The sequence below is a fragment of the Ascaphus truei genome, unplaced genomic scaffold (assembly GCF_040206685.1).
Source record: "Ascaphus truei isolate aAscTru1 unplaced genomic scaffold, aAscTru1.hap1 HAP1_SCAFFOLD_1487, whole genome shotgun sequence".
Lineage (NCBI taxonomy): Eukaryota > Metazoa > Chordata > Amphibia > Anura > Ascaphidae > Ascaphus > Ascaphus truei.
Window position 1 is genome coordinate 61008 of NW_027454374.1, and position 22188 is coordinate 83195.

General features: G+C 43.0%; 2 long non-coding RNA genes across 2 annotated transcripts; both read right to left on the bottom strand.

The window, feature by feature from the left end:
• Positions 1 to 1211: 1211 nt before the first annotated feature.
• Positions 1212 to 6400, bottom strand: LOC142476202 (uncharacterized). Its single transcript, XR_012791426.1, has 4 exons — positions 6184 to 6400; positions 4831 to 4941; positions 2322 to 2441; positions 1212 to 1301 (listed from the first exon to the last, which is right to left on the bottom strand). It is a non-coding gene; the product is annotated as an uncharacterized LOC142476202 (long non-coding RNA).
• A 1975-nt stretch (positions 6401 to 8375) lies between these two features.
• On the bottom strand, positions 8376 to 10512 carry LOC142476203 (uncharacterized). The gene is made up of 3 exons (XR_012791427.1): positions 10241 to 10512; positions 9748 to 10143; positions 8376 to 8556 (listed from the first exon to the last, which is right to left on the bottom strand). It is a non-coding gene; the product is annotated as an uncharacterized LOC142476203 (long non-coding RNA).
• Positions 10513 to 22188: the final 11676 nt, after the last annotated feature.

Below are 22188 nucleotides of genomic sequence, written 5' to 3' on the forward strand. Positions count from 1 at the left end.
GGGCTCCGGTCAGTGGCATGGATGCCCATATATGGGTATGCTCATATTTGGGCATCCCATGTCACTGACCGGAGCCGGCTCTGAGTATAGGGATATATGCGGAGACGCAGAGGTGCAAGGAAATGGGAGGAGGGACGGTGAGAAACAGGGAGAGACCACAGGAAGATAGAGGGCAACAACTTCCACAAGGTACTTGTATGGGTATAATTGTTTGTATTTTGTGCAGAGGGGGTAATTTCAGATAAAATACAATTCTCCACCCTCTACGAAACAATTCCACTTTGTTCAGTAAGCCAGAAAGTCTTGGTCCCATGTGGACTGAATTTAATGCAAATAAGGTCCTTAATACACAAGTAAAGAATAAAGTTACTTATTCTCTACTGTAAGAAGTGCCACATTGCCCACTATTTGGGTCCTGTGCCCAGATTGTGACCATGCATGGCAGAGGTGAGATTCCCCCAACTCCAATTTGCTACACTCTCCAAGAGAGATAATTGTGATCAGAGGTGGAACTAGGGGAGGGTGTGAGCAGGGTCACTGCCCAGGGAGTAACCTGACTGGGGGCACGGAAATCTCATTTAGTGCATATGTTGCGGCACTGCATTGATTGACCGGTCAATCTGCACTGCTGCCTGTCACAGTGACATCCTGATCGGGCACTGTGACCAGCTATAGCACTGACCCAGGTGAGATAGTTCAGCACTTTACAAGGAGGGAACAGATGTTGTGGGTGACAGATGCTGGAGGTAGGCCAAGACTGTTGGCCAGAGTAACGTGGAGACTTACTGCACTCTGCATGCCCATCCTCTCCCTGACATCAGGGGAAGGAAGTGGCCCTGGGGTGTGTGTAGGTATGCCAGATGTCAGTGTATGCATAAGTAAGTATGCCTGTGTAGTGGGAGGTGTAGGGGCGTTAAGCTGGAGGACTTAAAACAGGCACAAAAGCACATAGATACCTCTGATTATACCGCACCAAATGCTGATAATATCATGCTGTAGCTGCACTTTACAGAAGATGATGCAGATGTCATCATTGGTTGGTGGGTTCATTAAATCAATCCATCATATCATAACCACACTGTGCATATGATGTACTGAATCAGTAACACCAGGAAGACATCTCCATGTTAGGAGTAGAGTTGAAGTTAACAGAATATGTCCAGCACTGTGGTGTGTAGCCCATAAATAATAATTGTGCACATTACCAGAACAACATACTGTCAACTGCAAGATCATTTTGCTGCTTGTAGCGTATGCTCATCCTGTACAGTGTTGTAGTAGATCCGTCTCTTCAGTGTTCACTGCAACAAAAGTAAGACATTGCATTAATATTACAGACGTTTGGGGGCTGAAATCTCACTTCGCTGCGGACAATTTCCCTTTGCATAAGATTCTTGTGATTATGTCAATGATGATCAATAACTGCATCATAACACAGCCGCTCTATACAGAAGATGTACTTGCTCTCATTGGTCATTGAGGTAATACGTCACACAATGTACAGATATAGCAAGGATTATTTCTCCCACTTGTGCATTATGGCATTATGATGGGAAATGTTGTGAGATTCTGCATTATCAGCATCACTGAATCTTTTGGAAATTAAGTGATATTCTATGTTTTAATGCAATATTATGGGTGATCAGCCGGTAAAATAATAATAGCTTGCTGTATCTGTAGCCATGCTCTACCCATGATGTGCTGAACCAATGACTGCAGAGAGATTCAGAGTGCTAAACATGACTGGAACGCATCTCTGAATAATGGGCAGCAAAGCAGTGCAGAATAGGAGGTGAAAGTATTTAAAATGGAAGATCCTTAGCAGCTGTGTGGAGAGTAGACAGTACAGACTGACCAAGTAAATGGTAAAAGGAGTAACTTCAACATTACTTGGCTTTGTTCTCCACATTGAAGCTTTCCTCCTCTTTAAATCACTAATACTGATGCCATGTGTAACCTGTACTGAGAGTTATATAATCTACTGGCCTAGATGAAACCATATGATGCAAACAGGATCCATCCCACTCCAGATTCATAGAATTGAACCACCTCAACCTTTCATAACAATCACATAGAACTGCAGCTGTGCGCTACTGCACATGTTCTTGTTATGAATGGTAGTAGATGTGGTCCTTGGGTCTTTACTTCATACTGTAGCCACACTCTACTCATGATGTATTGAATCAACGAAAACTTGCATGGTTCAGATCACAGGAAGGGGTAGAGTAGAGATGAAAATATTCAATGTGAAACCCGTAGCAGCCGGATTGTGTGGAGTCAATAAAACGACAAATACTAAATGGTAAATGAGAAATATACACATTGCTTATCTGTCTCTGTGTAGTAATTTTCCTTCTCTTCAACTGTCCTTCAAATTTTCTCTTTTGCAAGAAAAGGAACACATGGCTTCAATATTCACTTCTGTTCTGCAGTCATCCCTCCTGAAATAAAAGTTAAGCATTGCATTGTTATTATGATAATACATACAATAAACCTTGCTCCAAACCATTTGATGCAAAGCAAATCCACCTCCCACCCACAGCTGTGCTCCTTCTAGAGCATGCATGTCAAACTCCAGTCCTCGAGGGTCCCAAACAGGCCAGGTTTTCAGTAGGGATATCCTGAAAACCTGGCCTGTTTGCTGCCCTCGAGGACTGGAGTTTGACATCCTTGTTCTTGAGCTTCTACCACGCAAGTCATCCATGTGAGTGACACTGTACTGCAGTCCTGGTCTGCACACAATCTACTGAATCAATGACATCACACTGTAAAGGCAATCTACAAGATGTATTAGTTGTCCACACTTCCGAAATGTTACTTTTATGTCCAAATCACTTATTCCCATGACCTGATATTTGTATTTGTTATTTATAGGATTGTCACAAAGAGTTGATGAGGTCACCAAATGATAGTATGTAGAGAGAAAGAGAGATCTCAGAACAGAGCCCTGATGTATACCCACAGACAGATCAATAGAAGACGAAGACATGTTAGCAACAGAGATGGAGAATGTGTGACAGGAAAGTTATGATGAAAACCAGGATAGAACTGTGTTACGGATACCAAGAGAGAGTTTAGAATATGAAGGAGGAGAGTGATTGAGAGCATCAAACGCAGCAGATAGATCAAGTAGGATTAGTAGGGAAAAGTGACCTTGGGAATTTGCTTTAAGCACAGTCTGTAGAACGAGCTGTACGAAAGGCAGGTTGTAAAGGATCCAGGAGGGAATGTGATTTAAGAATGTTGACATTCTAGCAATTAGGAGACAAACAGCAGGAGGGATACAGGGCGGTAGTTAGTAAGGCACATAGGGTGTAGGTTGTTTCTGAGAAAAGGGTGACCACTACAGGCTTAAAGTAAGAGGGTAAAGAGCCAGAGAATAGGGAGGAATTGAAGATGTGGGTGAGAGTGGGGACTAAGAGATGCAGTAAGGTGTGAGGGGATACGATCTAGAGGGCATGTGGTAGAGGGAGAAGAGAAGATGATTAGCTTCCAGCTCTGTAAGAGAAGAAAAGGAGTCAAATGCAGAAGGAGAATTAGGTAGAAGGAGAGAAGGGGGAAGGGACAGAAGGAATCTCCTTGTGGGTGGCATCCACCTTGCCTCTGAAGTAGTCAAATGCTTGAGGAGAAGTGAAGGAAGGATGGCAAGTGTGAGAAGAAGGTTAGTGGAGGGAGTCAAATACAGGGGAAAAAAGACAGCGTAAATTAAATTTGTGTGTTGATGAATATGGAAAAAAAGTAGTGTGGTTTGGCCCCAGAGAGCAGCTTTATACAGGACTGGAGACATTTTTACTGTAGAAAAATCAAACATCAAGTGTGAGATTTCCTTCATAGGCATTAAGAACAGCGAGTGGAAGTGTGATGAACATGTTTGGGAATTTAGCCAAGGGTGTGGTTTAGAGGGACGAGTGTGTCAGAGCTTGAAGGGGCATATAGAGGATAGCATTGTAAGAGTTAATAAGATTGTCAGTTTAAGCAGAAAGAGAGAGAGAGAGCAGAGAGGTTAGAGTAGATGTCAGAGGAGAGTTTAATTAAGCAGAGGAAAATCAGTGGGACAGGTAAGATGGGGTGAGGGGAATGACTGATTGTGAATGATGAGAGCAGAAGAGGTCATGTACAACTAGACCCTTGTTAGTAAGAGTGGACATTCCAGAGGGCACAGGAGAAGGGAAGAGAAAAGTAAGGAAAGGAATGTGGATTACATTAGATAGGTTAACACTCTTAGCAGGGAGGCAGAGGCAGGGAGGCCCGATGTGTATATGAGCAGGTTCAAGATTATAAGAGATATCCCACACATCAGCAAACATAGAAGGAGACACAGAGATAGGTGTAGAGAGAGACAGAGATAGCTCTATGTAGAGAGAGAGGGACGTAGAGAGAATGAGACAGATAGGCGCAGAGAGAGGGGGCGCAGAGAGAGGAGGCGCCAAAAGAGGGGGCGCAGAGAGAGGGGGCACAGAGAATAGGATATTAAAGAGTGCTTTTCATTGAGCAGTGCAGAAATAGCTGCAATAGAGGTCTGTACAAATGGTGCAGTGTGTAGACACATGCAAAGGTAGGGGAAGGAAAGAGAACATGTGGATAAAAGCAGGAGTGTGGAAGTTAGAGAAATTAGAAAAGTTTAACAGAGGAGTGAGGAAACAGCAAGCAGAGAGAACAAGAGAGAGGTTACATTGGGATGACGTTCTGTGGTAGAGAGAAAATGCTAGGAGAGAGCTTTCAAATATTAGAGGACATGACTTGAGGGAGCAAATGTATAAATCAAAACCTGAGGGGGAGGTATAGCACGAAAGCTTGCACAGCAGATTATAGTCTTAAAGTTGCGTGTACCTGTCAGGGCATTCAAGAAGGTAAATTCTCACAAGTGCAGAGTTCATGATGAAATGCTGAATCCAGTTCCCCTCCAATTTAATTTTAATATAACTTATCCATTCTTCATTACTGCAAAAAGCAAACAAAACAAAACCACATTGCATTACTATTTTCAAAATGGATTGAATGGCATATTCAACAGTGACTGTGTGATGCCAATATTCCCCACTCACTCGTAGTGAAGCACTTATTGTACTAGTGTTGAAAGTAGGCCGGTAGAGTCAGGTACGCAGTACTGATAAAACAATAAGTGCGCGTCGTAAGTACCAGCTCCGCAACAGTGCGGGCATCACATTAGTGACGTGGATGAACATATATGGATAAGCCCATATTAAGGCATCACGTGACCAGAGCCGTCACTGACTGGGTATACGTAAAGACGCAGGGAGATGCAAGGAAAGGGAGGGAGAGAGACAGGGAGAAGATGGGAAACGGAGGGAGGCACGGATGGAGAGAGGGAGTTCTTCCGAGCTTCTGCTGGCCTCTCTCTTTCACTGGTGCATGCCGGGAGCTGGTCCCAACATCCACAAAGTGTGTGTGTATTATTGGTTGTATTTTATGGGGGTAGGAGGGTAGTGTGTATATTGTGTGTGTGGGAGTATTATATTGTGTGTAGAGGTGCAGAGGAGAGTACTAGATTGTGTATCTTGTGTAAGGGTGTTGTGTATATTGTGTTTGGAGCTATAATATTATTGGAGAGATTAGTATTGAGGAGGTATTATAGTGTGTATTGTGGGGAGTATTAGTGTGTGTATTGTTTGTGGGTGACAGATGCTGGGGTATGCAGCAATCCCTGCACTGAGGTCCGAGGCGGCTCTGCATCGCTCGCACGCACTGTGGATGACCAAGCATGTGCCCATGATAATCATGGCCTTAGAGGGATGAGTGTGTCAGAGCCTAGAAGGGGCATATAAATATATAATGGAGGAGGGAGGAGGGAGGAGGAGGGAGGAGGAGGAGATGATAGCATTGTAAAAGTTAACAAGATAGTTAGTTTAAGCAGAAAGTGAGGAGAGGTTAGAGATAAGGGTAGATGTCAGAGGAGAGAGTTCAATTAAGCTGAGGTATCTAGTAGGACAGGGGTGAGGGGAATGAGAAGTGGTGGATGATGAGAGCAGAAGAGGTCATGTACAAATAGACCTTGTTAGTCAGAGAGCAGACATTCCAGAGGGCACGTGAGAAGTGAAGAGTAAAGTGAGACATGGAATGTGGATTACATTAGATGGGTTAATACGCTTAGCAGGGAGGTGGAGAGAGAGAGGCAAGAGGCAGAGAGTGGTGTAGGGGTTGAGGAAGAGATGTTGCATGTACCTTATCAGAACATTAAAGAACATCAATTCACACTGGTGCAGAGTTGATGATGATTCCAGTTCACCTCCAATTCAATTTTAACAGAACTTTTTCATTCTTCATTACTGCAAAAAAAAAAAGTATAAAACATTGCATTACTATTTTCAAAATGGATTGAATTCCCCCAACAATAACTATGTGTTACCAATATATCCCTCTCAGTCCCACTGCAGCACATACTGTACCAGTGTGAAAGTAGGAAGGTACACAGTAACGGTAAAACAATACGTGCCGGTACTATGCACCATATGAATTATAAGGGGATGTAAATCTCCCAGTCTCTCTCCATATCCGCAACAGAGTGGGCTCCGGTCAGTGGCATGGATGCCCATGTATGGATATGCTCATATTTGGGCATCCCATGTCACTGACCGGAGCCGGCTCTGAGTATAGGGATATATGCGGAGACGCAGAGGTGCAAGGAAATGGGAGGAGGCACGGTGAGAAACAGGGAGAGACCACAGGAAGATAGAGGGCAACAACTTCCACAAGGTACATGTATGTGTATAATTGTTTGTATTTTGTGCAGAGGGGGTAATTTCAGATAAAATACAATTCTCCACCCTCTACGAAATAATTCCACTTTGTTCAGTAAGCCAGAAAGTCTTGGTCCCATGGGGACTGAATTTTAATGCAAATAAGGTCCTTAATACACAAGTAAAGAATATAGTTACTTATTCTCTACTGTAAAAAGTGCCACATTGCCCACTATTTGGGTCCTGTGCCCAGATTGTGACCATGCATGGCAGAGGTGAGATTCCACCAACACCAATTTGCTACACTCTCCAAGAGAGATAATTGTGGTCAGAGGTGGAACTAGGGGAGGGGGTGAGCAGGGTCACTGCCCAGGGAGTAACCTGACAGGGGGCACGGAAATCTCATTTAGTGCATATGGTGCGGCACTGCATTGATTGACCGGTCAATCTGCACTGCTGCCTGTCACAGTGACATCATGATCGGGCACTGTGATCAGCTATAGCACTGACCCAGGTGAGATAGTTCAGCACTTTACAAGGAGGGAACAGATGTTGTGGGTGACAGATGCTGGGGGTAGGCCAAGACTGTTGGCCAGAGTAACGTGGAGACTTACTGCACTCTGCATGCCCATCCTCTCCCTGACATCAGGGGAAGGAAGTGGCCCTGGGGTGTGTGTAGGTATGCCAGATGTCAGTGTATGCATAAGTAAGTATGTCTGTGTAGTGGGAGGTGTAGGGGCGTTAAGCTGGAGGACTTAAAACAGGCACACATCTCACTTCGCTGCGGACAATTTCCCTTTGCATAAGATTCTTGTGATTATGTCAATGATGATCAATAACTGCATCATAACACAGCCGCTCTATACAGAAGATGTACTTGCTATCAATGGTCATGGAGGTAATACGTCACACAATGTACAGATATAGCAAGGATTATTTCTTCCTCTGGTGCATTATGGCATTATGATGGGAAATGTTGTGAGATTCTGCATTATCAGCATCACTGAATCTTTTGGAAATTAAGTGATATTCTATGTTTTAATGCAATATTATGGGTGATCAGCCGGTAAAATAATAATAGCTTGCTGTATCTGTAGCCATGCTCTACCCATGATGTGCTGAATCAATGACTGCAGAGAGATTCAGAGTGGTAAACATGACTGGAACGCATTTCTAAATAATGGGCAGCAAAGCAGTGCAGAATAGGAGGTGAAAGTATTTAAAATGGAAGACCCTTAGCAGCTGTGTGGGGAGTAGACAGTACAGACTGACCAAGTAAATGGTAAAAGGAGTAACTTCAACATTACTTGGCTTTGTACTCCACATTGAAGCTTTCCTCCTCTTTACATCACTAATACTGATGCCATGTGTAACCTGTACTGAGAGTTATATAATCTACTGGCCTAGATGAAACCATGTGATGCAAACAGGATCCATCCCACTCCAGATTCATAGAATTGAACCACCTCAACCTTTCATAACAATCACATAGAACTGCAGCTGTGCGCTACTGCACATGTTCTTGTTATGAATGGTAGTAGATGTGGTCCTTGGGTCTTTACTTCATACTGTAGCCACACTCTACTCATGATGTATTGAATCAATGAAAACTTGCATGGTTCAGATCACAGGAAGGGGTAGAGTAGAGATGAAAATGTTCAATGTGAAACCCGTAGCAGCTGGATTGTGTGGAGTCAATAAAACGACAAATACTAAATGGTAAATGAGAAATATACACATTGCTTATCTGTCTCTGTGTAGTAATTTTCATTCTGTTCAACTGTCCTTCAAATTTTCTCTTTTGCAAGAAAAGGAACACATGGCTTCAATATTCACTTCTGTTCTGCAGTCATCCCTCCTGAAATAAAAGTTAAGCATTGCATTGTTATTATGATAATACATACAATAAACCTTGCTCCAAACCATTTGATGCAAAGCAAATCCACCTCCCACCCACAGCTGTGCTCCTTCTAGAGCATGCATGTCAAACTCCAGTCCTCGAGGGTCCCAAACAGGCCAGGTTTTCAGTAGGGATATCCTGAAAACCTGGCCTGTTTGCTGCCCTCGAGGACTGGAGTTTGACATCCTTGTTCTTGAGCTTCTACCACGCAAGTCATCCATGTGAGTGACACTGTACTGCAGTCCTGGTCTGCACACAATCTACTGAATCAATGACATCACACTGTAAAGGCAATCTACAAGATGTATTAGTTGTCCACACTTCCGAAATGTTACTTTTATGTCCAAATCACTTATTCCCATGACCTGATATTTGTATTTGTTATTTATAGGATTTTCACATGTATTACTACTGTGAAATGCTATATACATTAATAGTGCTATATAAATAAATACATACACATTTATATATAATAATAATAACAGCATGTTCTTTTAAAGCGCTGCTAGTTTTACGTAGCGCTATACAGAGACATTTTGCAGACACAAGTCCCTGCCCCATAGAGCTTACAATCTATGACATTGGTGCCTGAGGCACAGAGGATATGAAGTGACTTGCCCAAGGTCACACACACACAAATATATATACATAAATATATACATATATACACACACACACACACACACACACACACACACACACATATATATGAAAACTAACACAGAAAAAAAGAATCCCCTGAATAGCACTCTAACATACACAAATTGTATCAATAAAGGTTTATTAATCACATACACATAAATGGTTAAAATGAGGAGCAGTGGTGACCTACAAAGCTGTTATAAACTGAACCTTAAGGTGTGGGGAAAAATGCTACACTGCAGTAATAAGTCAAAGTGTGTAAATAAAGTGTAGAGGCAAGAAATATATGGAAATGAGAACACTCAGACCGGCCGGTCAAGTACTACCTAAGTTGAAGCCCCCTGTGTGAAGTGCTTGTATGAAACTAGTGTATAACTAACAAGCAAGGAAATGAATAAGTTAATTATATAAGTTAGTAATATGATCCAAGCCTATAGATATGAAACACACAGATGAGCAAAAAATTGGCAGATATAACTAACAAGCCAAAATAGGTAGCAAAAGTACTTAGACCAGTCCTGAGTGTACAGCAAAGTGTCCAGCAGAGTGATAGCATATATCCACAGCTTAACTGCTCGTAGGTACAGGGAGAGTGAGTCTCAGCACATGCTCCCAGGGTTGCTTGGAGCACAGACTGCAATATTCAGCGGAGAGAAGGAGAAACAGCTGAGATCACCACCACATCCTAGATGAGACAGACAAGTCCTGACATGCATGTTTCACCACTTGCTTGTCCGGGGGCTTAACATATAGACAGTTGATAGATGTATTTGAAGTTGCATATTCTGTGCCGTGGATTAATCAGTATACTGAAAGCAACTGAAGATGGTACAGTAGCTGTGATAGGTTGGCCTCATAGCTCCTCCTTCAATGGAGGAATCGTCTCACAGAGCACTTAAATCTCTAAATGCCCAAAGAAAAAAATAAGCATGCAGTACTTAAAGTGAAAGTAAAATGAGAAATGAAATAAAATAAACACACACATTGAAAAATCACTCACCCGACTGAGAGCGCCTTCTACAGAGCGCTGTACCACTGCTCAGCTAGCAGCTAAAACTGTCTCATTTTCCCACCATTGAAGTTTACACATGTCCACGCCCCACTCTAACAAGACGCTGTGTACGGAAGCTCGCAGGAGACAAACTAGTGAGAGAAGGTGTAGCTGCTAGCCACACTCCACGAGGTGCATTGTGGGAAATGTAGTTCTTTGCCTGCTAGCTTCTCTGACTGGTTACTGATCACGTGATGTCACTAGGGGCGGGATTAGTGTGTTGCAATGTAACGGCCCGGCTGTATGATTGTCACAGAAGGGGGGAGCCTGAGAATGTCACGGATTTAATTACACATGTAATGATGTAATAACACAGCCATGAACTAAGTCAGTATACATATGGTCATGTGATATTTATAATGCATTTATTAACATTATTGTGTGGATTTGGGCTGAATTAAACTTGTATGGGATTGTCACTTTAATATCACAGTACCACTACTGTTTTAACACTTATAATGACCTCCTGATTACAGATTATTAGGGACAGACTTAAAAAGGCCTGTGTAAATATTTATTATAGAGTGGCCTCTTTACTTTATAATATCAGGGAGTATCAGACAGGCCTGTGTTTATTTTTAATATACATTAGGGTGACCTGACTCCAGATTATTGGCCTTTCCCTCTGACAAATGCATATTTTCCTATACTGTGTTAATTTTGTTAGAACAAAATAAATATTCATGCGCTAAATGACAGTACCAGTGTGAGTCCCAATAAGAAGTAGTGAGGTAAAAAACCATGGTACCAGCAACATATGTAACTGATGGGGAGGGTGCTAAAATATATGGAGTGTGGCGTCCTGATTGCTAAATGAGGTGTATTATATCATAAGTGCATATAACAATATCCCTCATAGCAATCTATTAAGAACCAACAAGAACTAGGTAGCACAATAATCAGTGCTGCAGTTATAGCCTAATAATAAGTATATATATATATATATATATATATATATATATACTGCTGCGGCCAAGTTTATTCGAGCATTTGCCCGTTCTTGGCCGCAGCAGTAGCCTGGCGCGCGCCCGAGAGTGACGGGCGCGCGCCGAAGCAGCGGAAGAGCGCCCTCCGATCGGGGCGCTCTCCCTACCGCTGCCGGGTCCGCCGGGTCCCCCGGAACCCCCTGCCGCTGTCCCGCGATCGCGGGACACCAGGGCTCCCTCAGGGAGCCCCTGGACGCGCGTGCAGGGGGCGCACGCTCCCGAAGACGCGTGACCGCGCGTCTATGACACGCGGCACGCCGAGGGGCGGCCACTAGCAAGCCGGGAAATCTCCCGGCTTGCGGTACCGGCCACACTCGAATAAAGTGTGTCGGTACTATATATATATAATATATATATGTAACCCATATTCCCCCACCCAATCGCAGATAGGGTGCATGTGAGGGGAGCTATATGTATTACCAGTGTGGTGCTTTACCTGTGAGGCTCACAGGAGGCCTGAGCCTCCGCCAATGAGAGCCTGGGGTGTATCCTCCTGAACAATACTATATGGTGCAGCGCCTCCACCTGTGATGGCTCCAAGCAGAGCGGGAGTTGTTCCTCACAGGACAATAATATAATATCACGCACACAGCATATAAAAGAACAGTGACTTTTCTAACAGTAACATAACTATGCATGTCATACATTAAGTGTCTCTCTTCTAGGAGACACAGTAACTCACGTGTCTCGCAGGATGCAACCCCTCACCGTGTACCCACACCATGTCCAACTCCCCACACCACAACCCCACCCCCAAAATAAGGTATGTGTGTGTGTGACTGCACAGCCACTATGTACTGATTTATAGTTGGTGCACTTATGGATGTTACCTGCCGAGCGCTCCAGCGCTAGGACCTGCAAACAGACTTCGCAAAGGATCCGACGGTGAAGATACGTCAGGGTTACCTTCCAGGGCGATCCCACCCGGTTGGTTGCTGCTGTGCTTGAAGAGGTCTGATCCTAAACCTCTGTAATGGTGCTGCGACAGTCTCTGCTTCCTTCACTTCTCTCTCTCTCTAAAGTGACAGGTTCCTGTACTAGGGCCTGTCCCTGTGACCACCCACCCTCACTAGTGGGAAGTCAGGGCCTCAACTCTAGCCTGGGGATTTCTGGCCTAGGGCAGAATCTCGCAGCTCTCTGCCCACCTTCTTTCCCCCTTTGTCCCCTAAGTCTCACTCACTCACGTGCTTCCCAGTCTGCTTCCTGACTGCACAAAACAATGTATCAAATTCCCTGCTGCAGAGAATCTGCAAGTCTCAGTGGCTGGTTGGTTGCAGGTGACAGGGAACATAGGGCATTCACCAGAGGCTGCTGGGGGATGTAGTCCACTCAGAACCTCTTTCCTATGGGGACTGTGTGCGCGGTCTCTACTGCACCTGTGCAAAGCTGTAGTGGCCACCGCTACACATAACTGCACCTGCGCAACCTACCAGATCTCCTGTACACTTGTAATGGCCACCACTACCCTTGCCAACCTCTGCGTATTGCGCGAACCTCGCACCAAACACAACATGGCCGCTGTGGCTATCTGCGCATGCTCGAGCATCAGGGCCCCCGACGGCGCCGGCACAGATAGCAGCGCCAACTGGGAAAAGTCGCCATCCCCTTCCCCCACTGCCACAGGGGTAAGGCAAGGGGCAAAGGAACATCAGGGAAGCCGGGAGTGGCCCCCTTACATATATATATATATATATTGTGGTTGACAAATCACCCAAAAATCTACTCGCTGAACAAAAAAATCTACTCATCACCTAGCCCCGCCCCAGGCCCGCTTTAAAAAAAATTGAATAAATTCCTAGTAAGAACAACATTCGTTTTTGACATGTTTATTTATTGTATTACATTATACTACAATTAGTCCTTGTTAAGAGTGTGTGTGTGACACAGAGAGAGTGTGCGTGTGTGTGTGACACAGAGAGTGTGTGAGACACAGAGAGTGTGTGAGACACAGAGAGTGTGTGAGACACAGAGAGTGTGTGAGATAGGGTGAGGCAGAGGGTGACAGGGTGAGGCAGAGGGTGACAGGGTGAGACAGAGAATGACAGGGTGATACCGAGAGATACAGAGGTTGACAGGGAGAAAATGGGTGACATGGTGTGACACAGGGTGACAGGGTGAGACAGAGGGTGACAGGGTGAGACAGAGGGTGACAGGGGGAAACAGAGGGTGACAGAAAGTGAGACAGAGGGTGACAGAAAGTGAGACAGAGGGCTACAGAAAGTGAGACAGAGGGAAACAGGGTGGGTGACACACATACACACACACACACACACACACACACACACACACACACACACACACACACACACACACACACACACACACACACACACACACTCTCCCTCTTACACACACACTCTCTCTCTCCCTCTCACACACACACACACACAGACAGACATCAAACCCCTCCCCTCTGCGAGAGCGAGGGTCCGCCCTCACAAATTCCTCTATGCCTCTTATCAGCGGTGCAGACAGGAGATGAAATACAGCAGTGACCGCACGACCCTTCTTTTGGCGATGTTACATATATATACTGATAATAGTAAAAAGCAGAACAAATAATATAAAAAGGCAATTGCTTGCTTGGGAAGTAGCTTCTGCTGGGCCCAATTTGAGGAATCCCTTGTCAGTAGGGCCGCCAGCAGAAATCTTGGGGCCCAGGACAAATGCAAGGATCAGGCCCCCCTCCCTACCCCATAGCACACCTACCATGACATTTTTTTTAGGGCACAACTTTTACTCAAATGGTAGTGTTGCAAGGCCTATTTCACACCTCGCAAACCCCCCCATTTTACACTTTTTTATATTTTTATATATATATAAAAAGAGAGAGAGAGAGAGAGAGAGACAATCAAGTGGTTTCTTCTTCTCTTAGCCAAAGACGTACTACTCTATGTTCCTTTTCTCATTCTCCTATTTTTGTACCTTGGTATAATTGTATATACATACTTCACAGCATATGTTCCACCAAAGTAACTACGTCAGCGATGACAGCGACCAACAGTGGCACTACTGTGTTTAGGGTTCTACAGTGCACAGCCACCCTACACTACCCATCTGGTATTTCCACAGCCCAGATAGTTGAAGAAACTGGCTGCGGTCCATATTACCTCTGACTCCAGCAATGCTTGGACAGTTTCCCCTATCTCTTTCTGCTCAATTTATTGGATACATAGCTTTGGATATATTTCAGCATTCTATGACACTCAGGATAGCGCTCATGATGTCATCAACAACCAGGGGACTCCCAATAGTTGCTATTATGTGATCAATTTTTACTGCACGCAGTCCTGAGTATACTATCAGCTTTGCCACAGTTGAGAGTCTGGCACATTTCTCTGCTGTACAAATGTGTCAGAGAACACATCCAGGCATTCAGTATACATCCCAGTTAGGCAGCGCTTATAGTAAGTGCGACGCGACGGGAGTAACGCTGGCGACTCAAAATTTGGAGCTGGGGAAATCAGATTTTTCAGAGGCTGTCGCCACATGTGACAGCCTCTGAACCAATCAATGCCCATGTCGCCAGCGACATCCCCGAAAGTTAAATTATAACTTTCGCAGGTGACGTCACCCGTCACTTCGCCAGTCGCGTTGCTGGCACTATAAGCATGACCTAGGGGAGGGCCCAGGAGACTCCCATACAACTCTGGAGAGTTTCTCTTAATTAAGGTAACTTTCCACTATGTGTCCTGTTCACAGCAATGCAGTACTAACTACATTTAAGCATGTCTGTAAGATACAAAAGTTAACCCATCATGCACCTTGGCCTAGGGAGGATTTGTTCCTATAAAGTACACCCAGTTTGGCAATGATTTTGGATGTCAGATTATCAATATGCAACTCAAATTTTAAATGGGAGTGAAACCAAATGCCAAGATATTTAAAATTAGTGACACTTTAGTTGGCTTCAATTAATTACTGCATTTATAAAATTCTGCAGAGCATCTAGTAACCTTGTAATATTAAGAGATGGCAGCCTTGGTATGTTATGCCTCTTTTTTCCTGTACACCGCAAAGGATTTTGTGGCCTATTCTAGTAACTCTGAAGTGAGGCAAACCACTTCTAAATAGCTCTCTTTATGTGAATTGGCCTACTTTGCTATGCTGTAAGCCAGGCCTGCACAGTTCCAGTCCTCGAGAGCCGCAAACAGGCCAGGTTTTCAGAATACCCTAACCCTAACTTCTTTCACTGCAGCCATTGTAATCAGACACTGCTAATGGAGGGTATGATACATTCTCTACCACTGAAAGAATATACATCTCAGTGGTAGACGGCTGATAAGAAGCTGTTTCAGTCTGGTTCTGCCAATTCGATCGGTTTAAAAAATCCTCCATTTTCAGGTCTATGTATGTTGATCTGATTTCTTAGGCTTTCAAGACGTTATAGCAGTCCTGTTTTTAGTGCTCATTCTCTCCCCCTTTATCTCTCAACTTTTCTCTCTCCCTTTATCACTCACTCCCCCTTTATCTCCTTCTATATGACCCTTGCCTCACTTCCCCTGACTCAAACTAATCAATCTTTAATCACCTCTCTCTACCTCTTCTCCCACTCCCTTCTCGCTCCCTTCTCTCTCACTCTCCCTTCTCTCCATTTTTTCACTCGGACTCCCACTGGTATTAGTATCTCAGATTTATTTTGATTTTTGGTGTGCAACATTTTTCCACATTACATAGCACTTGTGAGCAAGACATCCAGTCCAGCCACTGCTGATGGGACACTGTTCTTTCACTGATCGCTATATCTGAGCTATTGGGAAACAATTTTAAACACTATTACATTCTCTGCTCTTTCTCTCAGCTGCTATCTCGGTCATTGTGCCCAGCATATGGCGTCATCAGGCATATTAATGCTTCCAACATCCCAGGAGAAAATGGTTATATTGTTTTGAACAAGGGGCCTATTTCTGATGACTTATTCCTGCATTAGTAATATGTGTCATATATCTTGGCTCAATCAGAGGCTTGGTTGAAAACTGAGCCCCTGATGGAACCACATGTGCTTAAGGTGGGATATCCTGAAAACCTGACCTGTTGGACAGGCTTGAGTACTGGAGTTGAGAACCCCTGTTCAAACATTTATCTTCCTACCAGTACATAGGTAATTTCAAGAAATTAAACAAAAAAAGGTAGAAAAACTTTAAACAGCAAAATAACCATACAGTAACTTGTAAACCTTGAGAAATGCATCTTAATAGGGTCATGTCACACTGAAAATATAGTATTCCCAGGTTTAACCCTTGCATTCATCAGCCAGATATGTTGAGTCTTTAAGTTGCATTCATTGTTTTGAAATAGACTTGGTATTTTATGTCTCTTTTTTCCTGTACACCGTAAAGGATTTTGCGGCCTAGTCTAGAAACTCTGAAGTGAGACAAATCACTTCGAAAGAGCACTCTAGATGCGAATTGGCATGGTTTGCTATGCTGCAAGCCCTTCTCGCATGTCCAATCTGTATCTAAAAAGGCTTTGTACGAAGCTGTTTCAGTCTGGTTCTGCCAATTCGATCGGTTTTAAAAAATCCTTCATTTTCAGTGTATGTTGATCTGATTTCTTAGGCTTTAAAAACATTAAAGCAGTCCTGTTTTAAGAGCTCATTCTCTCCCCCTTTCTCTCTCCCTTTATCACTCACTCCCCCTTTATCTCTCTCGATATGACCCTTGCCTTACTTCCCCGACTAAAACTGCCCCCTCTTTAAACACCACTCTTTACCTCTGCTCTCTCTCCCTCTCCCTTCTCTCTCCCTCTCCCTTCTCTCTCATTTTCCCTTCTATCTCACATTCCCTTCTCTCTCACTTTCCCTTCTCTCCATTTTTTCACCCTGACTCCCACTCTATTTCTTTCACTCAACCCGTCTCTTGCTCTCACACATACTCCCAAAGAGTAACCCTAGAAAATACAAGAGATATCTAGAAATCTAATTGCAAGGTAATAAGTCACATTAAGTGAAATGCACAATGGAATAGTCCCCCCCTTTTTTTAAAAAAACGGTAGATTCCTTACATTTTAGCTATTTGCACTTCTATATTTGTAACACTGGTAATTGCTATAATAACACTGTTACTTTTTTTTAGTTTGTACATGCACACACACACAATTAAATGACCTACTGTATCTCAGTACCTCAGATAGACACAGACACACACACACGCCTATGCAGTAAGCGTTCATAAGCCACTTATCAAGCACTTAATGCCTACTGCTATTCAGTAAGCAGTGATAGTGGGTGATAAGGCGGGAAGGTTGGAAGAGATCACGTGCCACTACATGGGTATTCTGAAGTATACACAGCGTGAAGTGTTCGAATAAAGGCCGCTGCTGCTGCAGCTGTACATTCATATGTGCAATAATGAAAGAAAAATCAATGGCGTCTATCCTCATACAATGAGTTTTGGATTCAAATAAGGCATTTCATAGCACAAGGAGAAAAACATATTAGTTAGTAATTTTGCATTTAAAATGGGAAATGCTCAATAATATAATAATATAATTTATAATAATATAATATAGGTCCCTGCCCCATGGAGCTTACAATCTATGTTTTTGGTGCCTGAGGCACAGGGAGATAAAGTGACTTGCCCAAGGTCACAAGGATCTGACACCAGGAATTGAACCAGGCCCCAGGCTTCAAACTCTCAGTGCCACTCAGTGTCTTTTACTCACTGAGCCACTCCCTCTCCGCAAGAGTGCAAGAGTGCAAGAGAGCAAGAGAGCAAGAAAGCAAGAAAGAAAGAAAGCAACTGTCTATACTTCCTAATGTGTGGATTCAGAACCACAAACATGAAAAAATATATAATTAAGCAATAATTAAGAGCGGAGAGAAAAATACTAAAATAATTCAGTCAATTCATAGTGAATTAAAAGAAATTAGAGAATTAGTACATGTAAAATATTTTTATTTGTTAAGAATAGATTGATTTAAGATGACACACACACACACACACACACACACAATTAAATGACATATCCCTGGACCTCAGACACACACACTGACATTACAATAAGCAGAATAGATACATTTAGTTTTTGTTACAATTTGTCTCACTCCCAGTTGTAAGACATCAATCATTGTAAACTCTTGAACTCCAGGATGAGTTTGCAGCAAAGCTTCATGGGCACTGTAGTTTTTTTGTCTGCTACAAATTCTCTAATTGGTCACTGATCATGTGATGTCAGATGGGCCTGGGCTTTAATTCAAAGTGTTTAACCGAGTGGTGTGTGTCTCAAATACAGTAAGTTGCTTTATTTTTTTATCTCTGGGAATCTTCTGTGATTAAAGAGGGTCTGTTACTGAAAAAGCACAAAGCTGCTGATTACTTTCTGTTTAATAGAGAAATATTCATAAGGTATCAGTGTTTATTTGAGATGTGTCTGTACCTGAAAGGCTCAACCACCCCTGTTTGTGGGGCTCTTGTGTATGAAATAGCCCAGAGCAACTACCCCTAGAGATAATATACACACATACACACCCACATACTGTAATGTGTGTGTGTGTGTGTGTGTGTGTGTGTGTGTGTGTGTGTGTGTGTGTGTGTGTGTGTGTGTGTGTGTATATATCCACTTTTTATTGTCTCTATAAGAGTTCTGATAAAGATTGTAAATACTGTAAATGTTTATCAGTTGATCAAAAAAGATCAGAAGAGTTGCCCTGTAAATTATCTATTCAGAGCAGCAATACCAGTATATATGTTAGACAGTGATTGTGGTTTGAATGGTGAATTTTGCAAGTATCTATCTGCGAGTTAATAACATACAAAACATTTACAGACCTGCTGTTATTACTCTGTGAGTTATGATATGATCTCAAACTGTGATTTTTGCCAACATTTGTTTGCTAGCTAGCCACATACAAATCAATTACAGACCTGCTGTTATTACTCTGAGAGTCATGATATGATGATATATGGCAAGAGATCCAAATAATCCTCATCCTATTTATATATCAGCCACAAAAAGGGATTTTTAATCATGTATATGTGTTTTTAATTATCTATGTAGAATTAATAAAATGTTATTATTTTCTGATATCCGCAGTGATTCTGGCCAACCTGACAGATCTGCAGTAATATACTGCAAGACCAATTTGTTTGCTAGCTAGCCACATGCAAATCAATTACAGACCTGCTGTTATTACTCTGAGAGTCATGATATGATGATATATGGCAATAGATTCAAATAATCCTCATCCTATTTACATATCAGCCACAAAAAGGGATTTTTAATAATGTATATGTGTTTTTAATTATCTATGTAGAATTAATAAAATTTTATTATTTTCTGATATCCGCAGTGATTCTGGCCAACCTGACAGATCTGCAGTAATATACTGCAAGACCAATTTGTTTGCTAGCTAGCCACATACAAATCAATTACAGACCTGCTGTTATTACTCTGAGAGTCATGATATGATGATATATGGCAATAGATCCAAATAATCCTCATCCTATTTACATATCAGCCACAAAAAGGGATTTTTAATCATGTATATGTGTTTTTAATTATCTATGTAGAATTAATAACATTTTATTATTTTCTGATATCCGCAGTGATTCTGGCCAACCTGACAGATCTGCAGTAATATACTGCAAGACCAATTTGTTTGCTAGCTAGCCACATACAAATCAATTACAGACCTGCTGTTATTACTCTGAGAGTCATGATATGATGATATATGGCAATAGATCCAAATAATCCTCATCCTATTTACATATCAACCACAAAAAGGGATTTTTAATCATGTATATGTGTTTTTAATTATCTATGTAGAATTAATAAAATGTTATTATTTTCTGATATCCGCAGTGATTCTGGCCAACCTGACAGATCTGCAGTAATATACTGCAAGACCAATTTGTTTGCTAGCTAGCCACATACAAATCAATTACAGACCTGCTGTTATTACTCTGAGAGTCATGATATGATGATATATGGCAATAGATCCAAATAATCCTCATCCTATTTACATATCAGCCACAAAAAGGGATTTTTAATCATGTATATGTGTTTTTAATTATCTATGTAGAATTAATAAAAATTTATTATTTTCTGATATCCGCAGTGATTCTGGCCAACCTGACAGATCTGCAGTAATATACTGCAAGACCAATTTGTTTGCTAGCTAGCCACATACAGTAGCGACATTGCTTATTGAAGCAAAAGCCGCCGGCTCCATGCGGCTGGGAAGCGGGTAGCCACGGCGCGTGGCGGCGCACTGTGACGTCACAGTAACATGCGCGCCCGGCTTCCCCGTCTTCCCCGTCTTCCCCAGGCTTCCCCGACACCCCTGGAGATCAAATGAAGGTAAGCGGGGGTGCAGGGAAGCAGAGGGGCAGAGCAGGAGCCGGGTACGGTGTCGGGAAGGGAGGTAAATTGCGCGCGAAGTGGAGGGGGGGTGCGTGGGGGAAACGCGGCGGCGCGCGGTTGTTACTGGCGGCAGCTGGGGTAGATCTCGGCGTGCCGTCGTGATTTAGTGCAATAAACAATGTCGGTGCTGTACAAATCAATTACAGACCTGCTGTTATTACTCTGAGAGTCATGATATGATGATATATGGCAATAGATCCAAATAATCCTCATCCTATTTACATATCAGCCACAAAAAGGGATTTTTAATCATGTATATGTGTTTTTAATTATCTATGTAGAATTAATAAAATTTTATTATTTTCTGATATCCGCAGTGATTCTGGCCAACCTGACAGATCTGCAGTAATATACTGCAAGACCAATTGTTGTCTACCTTTACCATACGAATGACAATAGAGTGCTGTATATAAGGGGAACTCTTCTGATCAAATCTTTTTTGATCAACACTGATAAACATTATATCTATACCCCTTGAGCACCTGTCGTTTGATCCTATATACCTATTCATAACGGTGATTGCGGTCACATTCACGTACTTTAAATACTGTACATGTTAATTTTTCTTTGGTTTGAAATATGGTATTCATTGGTTTATCATCATCCAGCCCTGTTTGTGGGTGGCTCTTTGCATAGTTCTGTGTATTCTCTGTGTTTTTCTGTTAAGTTTGCTGAGTAACCTTGTGATATAAAGAGATGGCAGCCTTAGTTTGTTATGCCTCTTTTTTTCCCTGTAAATCTCAATGGCTTTTGTGGCCTATCCTAGCCACTCTGAAGTGAGACAAACCGCTTCTAAAGAGTACTCTAGATGCAAATGTAAATAAAAAGTATAATAGAATTTGAACACATGGCTGCTCAACTCAAGTCCTTAAGCCACGAAACATGTCTGAATTTCAGGATTTTCCAGCTTCAGCACAAGTGGCTCAAACAGAGGCTTGTTTGAAGACAGAGACCCTGATTGAGCCACCTGTGCTGAAGCAGGGACTGATTAAAGCATCTGTGTTGAAGCTTGGATATCCTGAACACCTGACCTCCCTTCTCTCTCTCCCTTTCCCTTCTCTCTCTTTCCATTCTCAACCTCTCCCTTCTCTCTCCTCTCTCCCTCTCCCTTCTCTCTCCTCTCTCCTCTCCCTTCTCTCTCCTCTCGCCCTTCTCTCTCTCTCTCTCTCTCTCGCCCTTCTCTCTCCTCCTCTCCTCTCTCTCGCCCTTCTCTCTCCTCTCTCTCTCTCGCTTCTCTCTCCTCTCTCTCTCTCGCGCTTCTCTCTCCTCTCTCTCTCTCGCCCTTCTCTCTCCTCTCTCTCTCTCGCCCTTCTCTCTCCTCTCTCTCTCTCGCCCTTCTCTCTCCTCTCTCTCTCTCGCCCTTCTCTCTCCTCTCTCTCTCTCGCCCTTCTCTCTCCTCTCTCTCTCTCTCTCGCCCTTCTCTCTCCTCTCTCTCTCTCGCCCTTCTCTCTCCTCTCTCTCTCTCGCCCTTCTCCTCTCCTCTCTCTCTCTCTCTCTCTCTCGCCCTTCTCTCTCTCTCTCTCTCGCCCTTCTCTCTCCTCTCTCTCT